The 13,616-nt window shown below is 37.6% G+C and overlaps 1 protein-coding gene across 1 annotated transcript in view; it reads left to right on the top strand.

Annotated features, from left to right (window-relative positions):
- Nucleotides 1–473: 473 nt before the first annotated feature.
- Nucleotides 474–13,616, top strand: part of DPPA4 (developmental pluripotency associated 4) — a 35,623-nt gene continuing 22,480 nt past the window's right edge. Inside the window, exon 1 of the mRNA XM_045036907.1 lies at nucleotides 474–557. The gene's annotated coding sequence lies outside the window, so the exon portion shown is untranslated. The remainder of the gene's footprint in view (nucleotides 558–13,616) is intronic.

Here is a 13,616-nt window from a genome sequence, read left to right as displayed (position 1 = left end):
CCCAATTCCCTTCAAAGGTTAGGCCTAGAATCAAGAATTCATCTCTGTCAGGCTCCAGCTTTTCAGGTGGTCATGCGTTCAGGGAAGACCTTTGCTTCCAATTTAGTGATTGTGGTAGAGAAAAAGGTGGTACTTGGCAGTTAATTTACATCTCTGAGGACTTGGTCCCTTCCAAGTCCCACCCCGTATGGGAATGAGCTTCGGGACATTTCCTGTCTCCCCTTTAGGTCACTTCTTGGGTGGACTTCTGATGAAGACATGGAGGGTCCCACAATCCCTAAACTGCAGTGAAAGTCTACACCAGCTCTCCCTCCCTCGATAAACTGATTTTTCTTTTCACATTTAACTCCTCGTATTGAGTCAAGAGGGCTGTAAGGAAAAAGAAAGGGACACTCCAAATTTTTACAGAATGATTTAGCCTCAGTGTAGTACCGCAAAATGTTTGTATAAATCACCTTTTTTTTTTTTCTTTCAGTTTTTATTGGGTGTACTTTAATCTCAGCCAGAAGGAAATACAGCCTTCCCTAATGTGGCTTCAGATGCCTTCAATAACCCAGGTAGGTGGGGTGGCAAGACTTTCCAAGCATAGACATTACAAAACCCATTGATGAATCAAATGTTCATAACCACACAACAAATCCTAGAAATGTGTACAGCAAACAAGTTCAAAATGAACAACTCCATTTTGTATTATTTGTCAACCAGTTTTTAGACAAAAAGGAATTACTAGCAAGAAACCAAGGGTAACTGCAACAAATAAAAATAAGTAAAAAGTAGGGGCGGGGCACCTGGGTGGCTCAATTGGTTTAGCATCTGACTTCGGCTCAGGTCATGATCTCATGGTTCAAGAGTTGGAGCCCCGCCTCAAACTCTGTGCTGACAACTCAGGGCCTGGAGCCTGCTTCAAATTGTGTGTCTCCCTCTCTCACTGCCCCTCCCTTATTCACATTCTCTCTCTCTCTCAAAAATAAATAAACATTAAAAAAAAAATCATTTAAAAAGTAGAGGCACCATTCTAATGGGAAGTTTGCACTTTTTTTTTAAATGTTTATTTATTTATTTTGAGAGAGAGAGAGAGAGCAGAGAGAATCTGAAGCAAGCTCTGTGCTGTCAGCTCAGAACCCGAGTTGGGGCTCAATCCCACGAACCATGAGATCATTACCAGAGTCGAAATCAAGAGCTGGATACTTAACCAACAGAGCCACCCAGGCACCGTGGGAAATGTGTGTTATTTTTTTTTTTATGTTTATGTATGTTTATTTATTATTTTTAAAAATATTTTTATCATTATTTTTTTAACTTACATCCAAGCTAGTTAACATATAGTGTAATACTGATTTCAGGAATAGAATTTAGTGATTTATCACTTACATATAATACCCAGTGCTCATCCCAGCAATGCCCTCTTTAATGCCCATCACCCATTTAGCCCATCCCCCCACCCATCACCCCACAGCAACCCTCAGTTTGTTCCCTGTATTTTAAGAGTCTCATTTTTCATTTGTTTGTTTTGCTTTTTAGATTCCACAAATAAGTGAAATTATATGGTATTTGTCTGGGAAATGCAAATCCAAACCACAATGAGATTATTACCTCACACTCATCAAAATGGCTAGTATCAAAAAGAAAAGAAATAATAACAAGTGTTGATGATGTAGAGGAAAGGGAACCCTTGTACACTCTTGGTGGGAATGTAAATTGGCACAACCACTGTGGAAATGAATATGGAGGTTCATAATTAAAAAATTAAAAATAGGAGGGGTATCTGGCTGGCTCAGTTAGCAAAGCTTGCAAATATTGCTCTTGGGGTCATGAGTTCAAGACCCACATTGAGCATAGAGCCTACTTACAGAAGATAAATTTTTAAATGTTTTAAAAATTAAAAATAGGAAAAATTTAAAATACCATGTAATCCAGTACTGGGTATTTACTCCCCAAAAATGAAAACACTAATTTGAAAAGATATATGCCCCCCTTTCTTTGTTGCAGCATTATTTACAACCACCAAGATGTCAGCAAGCCCTCTTGTTCAACTATAGACCCCAACAGTTAAAAGCAGAAATAGACAGAAGTGCTTAACTCACGCTCTAGATAAAACTCATTGTGCTTATTTCTTTTTTTTTCAATTTTAATTTTTATTTTTTTAAATTTACATCCAAATTAGTTAGCATATCATTGTGCTTATTTCTTATCACACTTTTTTGAGGTATCAAGAAAGACATTGTGCAATGACCAGAACATTCCAACAGCCAGACCAGAAAAGCCCTGATACCAATGGAGGAATGCCTAGAATATCATACCCCACACTTCCCCTTCCTGACCTACAATCATGGACTGAACACGTATAGTGACGCCCATCCATGATCACTCTGCCTGCTCTCTATCATGTATTTCTTTGAACCTTTCCTATAAAACTCTAGGTGCCCATCTTGCTGTGGGAGAGGTCAGTTGTTAAGTCCTGAGCCTGCCACCACTCCCCACTCTCCCTTCCTCTTTTCCAAACTGTTGGCCCTTGAGTTATTGGGTTTCTCTTTCAATAGTTTATCCAAGTTTCTTGGGCAACAGTGTTGGCAAACCCAGCCACAGACTATACTATTAGTCCAGCCCTCTCAGGATTCTGTGGGATGGAGCAATGGGCTGGGGAAGGGACGGGGCTTGCCTATTGGTTTCCTGAGTTAGTGGATGCGATAGATCAACCAGTAACAAAGATATGGAAGCAACCCAAATGTTCACTGACAGATGATGGATAAAGAAGATATGATACACACACACAGAGAATGGAATATTATCTAGTTTGAATCGCCTTTCTAAAGTATCTTAAGCAAAAAAACTATGAAGACAGCAGCTCATTCTCTTTAAGTTTGTTTTTTTTTTTTAAGCTTATTTATTTATGTTGAGAAAGAGAGTGAGAGTGAGCAGGGGAAGGTAAGAGAGGGAGGAATAGAGAGAATCCCAAGCAGGTTCCCCCCTGCCAGCACAGAGCCTGATGTGGGGCTCAAACTCATAAACCATGAGATTGTGACCTGAGCTGAAATCAAGAGTCGGACTCTTTATGCTTAACTGACTGAGCCACACAGATGCCCCTCTCTTTATGTTTGCTAAACTTCGAATTTCAACCAGTAAGCATTTTAAATCTACCACCTGAGAACTAGGTAGCCAAAGTATTGAAACCGTCATCTATTAAGGATCAGAATAAAATGATAAATAACTTCATGAAAATGCAAACTTCATTCAAAACTAATTTAAAAAATTAGATTTAAGACTTGTGTCCCTTACTTATAATAAATATTAGTATTTACTAGCCAATACTTCAAGAGAACTAAAAAAAATATTTGTGAAAAAAGAGAGAAGGGAGCAGTTATAAGTTGTTTCACAGTGGTGATGTTATAGTCTGCCTTCTCTCTAATGTTCAAACTGTGGAAAAATATTGTACTCTTTGAGTCCATTTGGATAGTATTCTTATGATGTCTTTGAGTCTAGGCCAAGAGTAATTGGAATTAATTCAGGAATTAGGCTCATTTATTATGTAACATCTGGTCCTTGCTTGTTCTTTCACTCATATTGCAATCAGGGGTACCCCTCTTGGACACTTTGAATTTCATTCCCCTCCTAAGCACTAGTTTTTCTACTCTTAGTACTGTCATCTTAAGCATATTGAATATAATCAGTGACTTCATTACAAATGCATTATATTTTCCATGCTTTGTCCCTGATCAAATTTATTCCTACCCTAGGGCCTTAGCACTAGCTCTAGCCTCTGCTTAGAATGTTCTTGCCTCCGCTGTTGATGTAACTGGCTCCTTATTTGATTCTCAGCTGATCAGCTCCCTCCTCAGAGAGTTTTTGCCTGACCACCCAAACTAAAGTAGTCCCTGCAACATTCTCTATCACATGACCTTATGTTCTTTTCCCCCAGCACTGGATACTACCTGAAATGATCTGGTTTATTTATATCTCCTTCCACTAAAATGAAGCTTTCTGTGCTTGGGGGTCCTTGTCTGTCTATTTATAGCTATATCCCTAGCACCTAGAATTGTATATGGGATATAGTGGGTGCTCACTAACTATTGCTGACCGTCTTTCAGAAATGTGTTGTAAATTTGCTACTACCATCTCATCTAGCTCTGGTAACTGGAATAAAACATTGTGTTTACTTTTAATGCATCAGAAAGACAACAGAAATTTTTAAATATATTATTGTTTTTTCAAAAGACCTGGAAATTACTATTCTTTAATAATAAAACAGCAAATCTTGGAGGTAGAATTGCAAACCTGAGATTTTCTTCCCCTCCCCAAAAGTCAGAGAAGAACAAAAAAACAGAAATTAGACTTTCACACTATTTTAATTTCTGTCACTGTGACTAAAACTCAGATTGGATTCACGGTCTCAGAAAGATATCCTGGGCTATGGTGATATAGAACACAGAGAGAGAATCATGAAGATAAATCTCGGCATGAAAGCATCTTAATAATATTGATAACTTATAGAACACTTTACAAGTAAGCTTATCTCAAAGAAAAGTTTTACTGCAGTCATGGATCTATAATCAATTACCAAGATAATTCTGTTTTGTTTCTGAAAAAATATGCTTTGCTTTGTAAGCATTGCTGATAATCTGATAAACCATAGCAATCTTGGGAGAAAGAAAATTCTTTTATGCTATTTTGCTATCTTTTATGCTATAATCCACCACCAGAGTTAATATCACGTTTAGGTTTTCTATAAATTTCTTCTTCCCACATTCCTGACTGCTTTAATTCCAGCAGCGGATTCCACATCTGTTTAAAGAAGGATTTTATTTTTTAAACTCTGCGTGTGTCTCTGGTTTTCACATATAACATGCCTTATTTTGGGATGTCATATTCCTGCAGAAAGATGAAGAGATTATCTGCTACTTGGACTTCTCTTTAGCTTATTGGGTATTCAACTTCACTGTAGCATGCCAGATGTTATCTAGTTGGCAAATCCGTGCTTTCTTACACATCTGTGTGCTCATCCTCCCTTTTAATTCTCCAGCTGTATTATACTCTTCCTCCTTGTATAACCAACAATGTTGAAGTATTCCATCCCACCCCCACCTCCAAATGCATCACTTCTTAACTTTTACTTCCTTGTCCATAAGGAACTTGGAGTCATCTGCAATGGCCTCCCCAGAGCTTCTGGATCTCCTCCCTTCCTATTAAAAGCGTCACAGTTGCGATACTGACAATCCGTCCGTAGGGGTGAGACAGTTCTGAGGCTGACTAAGTCAACTTGGGATTATAGCTTACTTCTAAATTCAGCTAGGCTTTAAGAGCTTTAGCAAAGATGTTTACCTTTTCTGAAGAATGCACACAGATTCTTTATGCAAACTGAGAATAAGTCATGCTGTACTAGCATCAATGAATGATGAAAGGACGTTTCTTTTAAAATCATTTTCCCAAGCCCCTAAACCCATTGAATATTTTAATGCCATTTACATATGTTTATATTTAAATAATCTTTTAAGCCTATGAATTAACCTTACCAGTAGAGCTCATCACTTTAAAATTAGACAACATCCTTAGTATTTGTTTTTATCTCCTTTACAAATGATCAATCTGAGAAGAAAATAAAGTAGCTCCTGATTTATTAGAAAGATAGGGGGAAAAACCAATTTATATAATAATAATAATAACAACTGATATTTATGGAGTGTTTATTATGTATCTGACCCTGTGTGAAGAGATTTTATATTCATTATCTCTTTTAATTCTTATACAGATTCTAAAGCAGATACCATTTTTTATTGCCATTTTACAGAAAGCTAACCTAATAATTCCTTTGCCCAAGGTCACAAAGTAGATAAGCAATGCAGGCAAGATTCTAAACAGAATATCACACTATGAAAATTTACTTCAGATTTTTAAAGTTATCATAAATTAAGAGAGGAAAAGCTTTTAGGTTATTCTTTCCACTATTTTTTAACAATTATTATTATTATTATTATTATTATTTTAGAGAGAGAGATAGCATGAATGAGGCAGAGGAGCAGAGAGAAAGAGAGACAGACAGAGAGAGAGAGAGAGAGAGAGAGAGAGAGAGAGAGAGAATCTTAAGCAGGCTCCACACTCAGTGCAGAGCCCAAATGCAGCTCAATCCCATAATCCTAGGATCATGACCTGAGCCAAAATCAAGAGTTGGATGTTCAACTAACTGAGCCGCCCAGGCGCCCCTCCATTATTTTTCATTATGATAATTTTTAGTACACATCAAGTAGAGAGTGCACTTGAATGCATTTTCATACACCCATTATCCAGCGAGAGACATGCTTATCACGCTTTTGTCACTTTCCTTCTAGCCTTTTTCCCTGTGCAAAACTATTTTATTTATTTTTAAGTAATTTCTATACCTAACATGGGGCTGGAATTCATGACCCCAAGATCAAGAGTCACATGCTCTACCAACTGAGCCAGCCAGGCACGCGTGCAAAACTACTTTATTTTATTATTTTATTGTTTTAGAGAGAGAGATAGAAAGAGCATGCAAGTAGGGGAGAGGGGCAGAGGGAGAGAGAGACTCTCAAGTGGGCTCTATGGGCAGCACAGAGCCCGATGCAGGGCTTGATCTCAAGGTCATGAGCTGAGCCATCATGAGTCAGGTGCTCAAACCAACTGAGCCAGCCAGGCACCCCTTTTAAGCAGATCCTAGATGTCATAGTATTTCATATCAGCATGCAACTCTTAAAAATGTGGCCATTTTCTTGTTGACTAAATGTCAATCAATACTAATCTAACAAAATTAGGAATAAATCTCTGGTGTTGGCTAATACTCAGGCCATCCATTCCCTGATCTTAATATTTTTTTCTTGCACTTAGCTTATTCAAACCAGGTTCTAAATAAAAGTCCACATAACACATTTTTTTAAGTGTATTTATTTGGGAAAGAAAGAATGCACACGTGTGCATGTGCTAGAGCCAAAGTTGGGGAGGGGCAGAGAGAGGGAGAAAGAGAATCCCAACCAGGCTCCACGCTGTCAGCACAGAGCCTGACACAGGGCTCAATCTCATGAACTATGAGATCGTGACGTAAGCCAAAATCAAGAGTTAGATGCTCACCCGACTGAGCCACCAGGTGCACCAGTCCACATGACACATTTGCTTATTATGTCTCTCTGAATCTGGGTAAGGCTATTCTAACTTTTCCCTCCATGTCACTGATTTGTCCTATAGAGTATTCTGTATTCTAGATGTGTATGTTTTCTTCCCCATGCCATCACTCCATTTGTTTCTTTCTCCCATAGTTTTTGTAAATGGGAGGAAGCCCATTTTGTAAATGGGCCAAGAAGCCCCAGAGTCTTGGTTGGGTTCAGGTTTACCGTATTTGGCAGGAATACTTAGTATGTGGTGTTTTCATGTTGCATCATATCAAGCACCATGGTGTCTGATTATTTCTCTATACTGATGTTAAGATTGATCAGACTTATGTAGTAACTGTTAAATCCCTCCACTGTAAAGATCACCATCAGCCTTTCACTGGTGATTGTTGCCTGAATTATGACATTAGGAGTTGCAAAATAGTGACTTTCTATCATTCCTTCCATATTCACTGTCTCTAACTCTTCCATAGACAACTTTCTGACACTTACTAGGGCTATGTGTTAACATGACACACTGTACAAGGAAAGCTTACTTCTTTCAATTTAATTATAAGATTTAGAATAAAAACTTGATGTCTTAGCAACTACCAATGCTATACAAAGAGTTGGAAGAGATAAGGTTGGTGGGGACCAAAAAGGGGGCCTCTCAAGCTTTCCCTCTCTTTAGTTCCATTATGAATTTACCATTCTCTATTAGGAAATATACATCCATATGATTAATTTCAATGGTGTCTAATGTTGTATTATTTGGCTAAATTAATTCTCAAACTGTGGTCCCTAGACCAGCAGCATCAGCATCATCTGGGAACGGATTAGATATATAAATACTCCAGCTCTACTCCAGACTTACTGAATCAGAAAACCTTCTGTAGGTGAAGCCCAGAAAGATGTGCTTTAACAGGCCCTCCTGGTGGTTTTGATACACATCAAAGTTTGAACTGACCATTCATTTATTGTTTTTATTATAACCTTGCCTCACACCTCGCAACCTCACCTGCTTTATTTAGAATGACAAACTTGTTTTACATTTTTTTTTTCCCTATGAGCCCAAAGTTGCATACTGGCTTTTATTTTATTTTGGCTTTGTTTGTTTTATTACTGCCTCCAATTTCAATGAGCTCATCTCAGAGTTTGGCAAACTCTGTTCTTTTATTTTTCTTGCATAATTTCTAAGTTAGTTAGAAACAGCAAAATATTCATAAGAATCATAAAAATAAGGATCCAATTTTCATGTAAGTAAATGCAATGCATTTATTTCTTAAACAAGAAGACAATAATAAGGGAGAAGGAAGGTAAAGAGAGTTCATTTGTAATTGCTGCTTTGTTTAGCAGGGGCTAAAAAAAATATTGCTTCCCATAAAAAGGTCAGTGCTTTAAAAATATATGTACATTCAAGTCTGGTTTTTAACCAATGTATTACTTGAGATTATCATCAAATCCAAAACAGATACTGGGTCTATATTTGAATCACAGAGAGTTGCTTATTTTAAAATACTAATTTTAAAATACTAATACAGTATTTTAAAATACTAATACACTAAATATCAGTGTTAGAACTTTGCTGAGTCTCATGGACAATTATTAAAAGACCATTATATTGAAAAGGAAATATATATATATACACACACACACACACACATAAAGCCCCGATGTTAATTTTTATGAAAATTGAAATATTCTCCCCATAAAACAAGAGATTGTTTAAAAACAGAAGACTTTTTAGGTAAGACAGATTATATTATGCATTTCTGTGAAGTATGAGGAAATCTCTCAAAGATAATTGATGCAATAGAAGATGAACACAGGACATCATATTGCACTGAAAAACAAAAAGGCTATCAAAGACTCACTAGGCATACCAACATGAGCTATAAGAGAACAGTGCAAGCCCTATGGATGGGATAATTTGCACTCCAGGACTTGATGTTTATATTTTGTATCTCAACATTTAGCCCAGTGCCTAGTATGTATTGTCTCTTAGGTATAGGTATCTGAGAATTAAGAAAAGGAAAAGGAAAATTTGATCAGAATAATGGAATGGAAAGTAGAAAGGCACTAAAAATAAACGTACTTGCTTAGATGTCTTCTATTTTCCTAGACCCATCATCACGATACCCTCCCTCAACCTGACATCACATACCATTGCCACCATCATCCCCACCACCTGCCAACCAAAGCCCTGACTTGTCCCCTATACCAAACATCAGTATAGCCCATCTGGAGGAGCAACTTGAGCCAATGTTAGGACTTATGTGGCCAGTCTTAGCCTTGGCAACAATGAGAAGGACTAAACAAAGTCCCTAGAGCAGTTTGTTTGCTCATTCAGGTGTTACTCATTACTTAGCCAATATTTGTGTGTTACGTCCTTACACTAGGGCTGGCAACATAAGATTAAATAAGAAATAGTTTCTTCATTTTTTTTAACTTTTTATTAAGTAATCTCTACCCCCCAACATAGGGCTCAAACTCATAACCCTGAGATCAGGAGTCTCATGTTGTACCGACTGAGGAAGCTAGGCACCCCAGAAATAGTCCCTTTAATCAAAGAACTCCCAATCTAGCATATCATTATACTATAGGAAGAATTGTGTAAGATCTGCAAAAATCTAGGAGGGAGGAATTAACTAGGGTAAAGTAATTTGTCAGATAATGAACTAGGACATTTTATCAGGCTAGTGATACTTTGGATCTCTAAATGAACTCCAGGATTTGCAATTCCAGGCCCCTTAAAGATGCATTGTGATTCTGTCTTCTATGCTGCCTCCAGAATCTTGGCCAATGCCTGATACACACTTTATTATATACCGTTGGAGTCATTTGCTGCCTGATTGGGTCATGGCAGGAAATAACATCTATCAAGTTAGTAGGTGCTGCAATCCATTAAGTCCCTGACACATCACCTCTCTTTCATATGTTCTCTTTGCTTCAAGTGTAGTGTTAATGCCACCATCTTCCAGGACCCAAATTTAAACCTCAGTTTTATAATGAAGTTCAGCACCCCCATATCTAATTAGTTTCCATGGGATTCTACCTCTACAATGCTTCACATAATCTTCTTTGCCTTCCCAGTCCCACCAACAACCACCTCATTCTAGTCTTCATGCTCCCTAGGAAGCAGTCCCACAACAGCCCCTTCCCAGGGTAATTTTCCTAATGCACATCTCCATCATGCCTCTCTCAGGAACACAGCTGTTCTCATCATTAAATTCTCATCAGGGCTGACCCAAAAGTCAATAAATGCTTGCTGGAACTGCCCCTTGGCTCCTGCTAATGAACTTCTCAAGGTTAGCAGGAGGATTTAATATTCTTAGGATCTGCTTCACTGTAATATCAAGAATGTTTATGTCCACTAGCTGGAGTTTCTCTCTTCTTTGGACATTTGTAAATAAATTCTAGCACTGACATATTCTTTCTCCACCTTACTCTTTGGTTTATAATAGGACATGACCACACTACCTCCCTTCATTTACACCACCTACAAACCAAGTTACAATTTTGAAGTTAACAGACTTTTTTACATTTACTGCATTTCAGGTTGGCTACTTCCTAATGGTATAAAGGGCCAACATCTTGTCAGAAAATTGCCCTTGAATCACATCAAATGACTTATCATACCTGTATATTCTTACATGCTTAAAAAAAAAAAAAAAAAAAGCTTGTATTCCATAAGGATTTCTTAGGACCTTTTATCAAAGTCGTATCTAAGTCAATATTTGCAGAATTCATCTTACTTTTGCATCAGAACTGTTTTTCACCATCTATATAGGATGATCGATCTGTGTAAACAACCTAATCACTCCATTTAGCATTGCATAGACATACATAAGGATCATGTGGGTTGAATCCCCTCATCTATTCTTTTTAAAATTTTACACATTGACAACACAGGAATCCTCCTGGATAGTGTGTCCTACCCAAGACTACACTCACTCCAATGTATTTCTAATACCATTCTGCTATAACTGTTACTAATGGACTTCGTTAGTAGTGCTCCTTAGGATTGATGAATGAGCTCAAAAAGAACCACAGTCAAGGACACAAGGAGGGAATAGCTATACCATCAAACATAGTAGCCACTAACCATATGTGGTTATTTAAATTTTAGTTAAAATTAAATAAAATGTAAAGGTAGTTTCTCAGTCACACTAGCTGCTTTTCAAATGTTCAATAGGTACATGTGGCTAATAGATACCTTATTAGCCAAGAATGTATAAAACATATCCCAGAAAGTTCAATTGGACAATTCTGGTCTATAAGATATCAGTGTGCTTTAAAATCACTTGCAGGGCATTTTTAAAAATAGCTTATCCAGTAGGTCTGAGGTAGAGACAGAGAATATGCAATTCTAGTAAGTTCCCAGTGATGCTGCTGCTGCTGCTGGTCCGGGTCCACATTTTGATAACCACCAGCTTAGCGGTTAACATCTCAGGTTATTGAGACAGAAACGTCCGAGTTTGAATCTTACACTGACTTCTCTACTATAGTTACCTCTCACCTCAGTAACTATATGATGTTGGGTAACATTCTGATTCTCAGTTTTCTCATCTGCAAAACAGGAAAAACAGTGATAACTAATGAGATAATGTGAATATAATGCTTAGCACATATGTGTTCGATAAATGTTAACTGTGACATCTGCCTAGAGTTTTTCTACTACCTAACGGATTCCCACACAAAGAGCACAACTAGAGGAAATCAGTCAAATAACAGTTAGGATTTGATGCATCCAATGGAATCAAGTAGTAGGGATCACTATTCGCATTCTCAGATTGGTCCCTAAGAAGTGTATAACGTCCTGGGCTCTTGGGGGTATGTACTCCCTGTGTCACTGGGTAAAGGTCAGAGGATCCCAAGAATCTCAACAAGAAGATGGCAACACTGAACACAAACTTTACTAGTCTCACCACTTTCTTTTTGTTTTTTAATTTTTTTTTAACGTTTATTCATTTTTGAGAGACAGAGACAGAGTATGAGCAGGGAAGGGGCAGAGAGAGGGAGACACAGAATCTGAAGCAGACTCCAGGCTCCAAGCTGTCAGCACAGAGCCTGACGCAGGGCTTGAACTCATGAACCTTGAGATCATGACCTGAGCTGAAGTCAGATGCTCAACCGACTGAGCCACCCAGGCGCCCCTAGTCTCACCACTTTCTAAGGATAGCCAGTCCACTCAGACCTGTCCTGATGAATTGTAAAGTCATTTTCCTTTCTTCTGGTTGGCCTGATCCATGTTCCAGAAAGGAAGGGGAGATCTCTCACCCTCTTGCACAATCATTAATGTGCATAACAAATTAAGCAAAGTCTGAATGTCAGATGGTAAAGAAATACTCTATTTTAAAATACAATCTCTTAACACAAGAGATAGTGGCTAATTCTTTTCAGTGTTTTTTTTTTTTCTAACTATAAAAACAATGTATGCTAACTGCAAGAATTTCAAATGCTACAAGGAATGTCTGACATAGAAAATGATAATGCCCAATAACCCTTCCCCCATTCCCCACATCATTACTGCACAGAAATGGTGTCATAGAATACACATGGCTATGAAATTTGTTTTTACTTAAAAATACACCTAAATTTTCTTTACTATGTAAAAATACACAGTATTTTTAATGGTTGGAAAGCATTGCATTAATAGAAGGCATCAGGAATTTACCAAATGCAGTTAGTTATCTATGTTTGGATATGTGGGCTATTTCAAGTTTTCAACTATTTCATATTTTCTACAGAAATTTCATACTTTGGGATATTTTATGTATTATAACTAATATTTTTTTGCAGTAAAACTTTGTTTTACTTTTCAAATTTATTATATTTTAGGTCTTTGTGATGCATTACATTGAAAAATACACCGATTTTCTTTGAAATATTCTGTACTTAAGACTCTTTTGGGTTGAACTACTCTTACTCAATATTTGTGAATGGATGCATGTAAAGTGTGAAGAACATAGATAAGAGGGAGGTCAAAGGACAACAGGCCACGGCCACAGGTGGACTCTACTGTCACAGAATCCTAGGGCCTTATACTCCAGCTTATAAGCTTGTAAATCAAAGTTCTTTGGCTCTACGTGAATAATCTCAGTAAGTAAACTCACAGGAGACAGAGGCATAAACCAGAATGATGCCAACTTATAATGGCAAATGTAATTCTCAAGAGAATCAGATAACCCCTCCAGGATGGTCATGCTCTTTCTAGCCAAACATTCACAGCAAGACAATTCATAGGTGGTATGTAATTCAGTGAGTGAGAAAACAGCCTGATGAGTTAGCTGGAGGTTCTCCAGAGTTCCTGTCATCAGCCCTAACAGTGGATAAGCACCTATTTCTGTTGCTGCAGACTAGACGATGTTGGATAGCTATCAAACCACTTGGGAATCAGGAAGTTGCACAGTTGTAATATTCAAATGTAATTTCAATGTGTTCATTCTAAGGAGTCAAACAATACAGAAATATATAGTTAATATTGAACACTTAACCCTTACCCTTCTCTTTTTTCCCATG

This window comes from Felis catus, chromosome C2, assembly GCF_018350175.1.
Source record: "Felis catus isolate Fca126 chromosome C2, F.catus_Fca126_mat1.0, whole genome shotgun sequence".
NCBI lineage: Eukaryota > Metazoa > Chordata > Mammalia > Carnivora > Felidae > Felis > Felis catus.
This window is presented reverse-complemented; position numbering and strand designations above follow the sequence as displayed.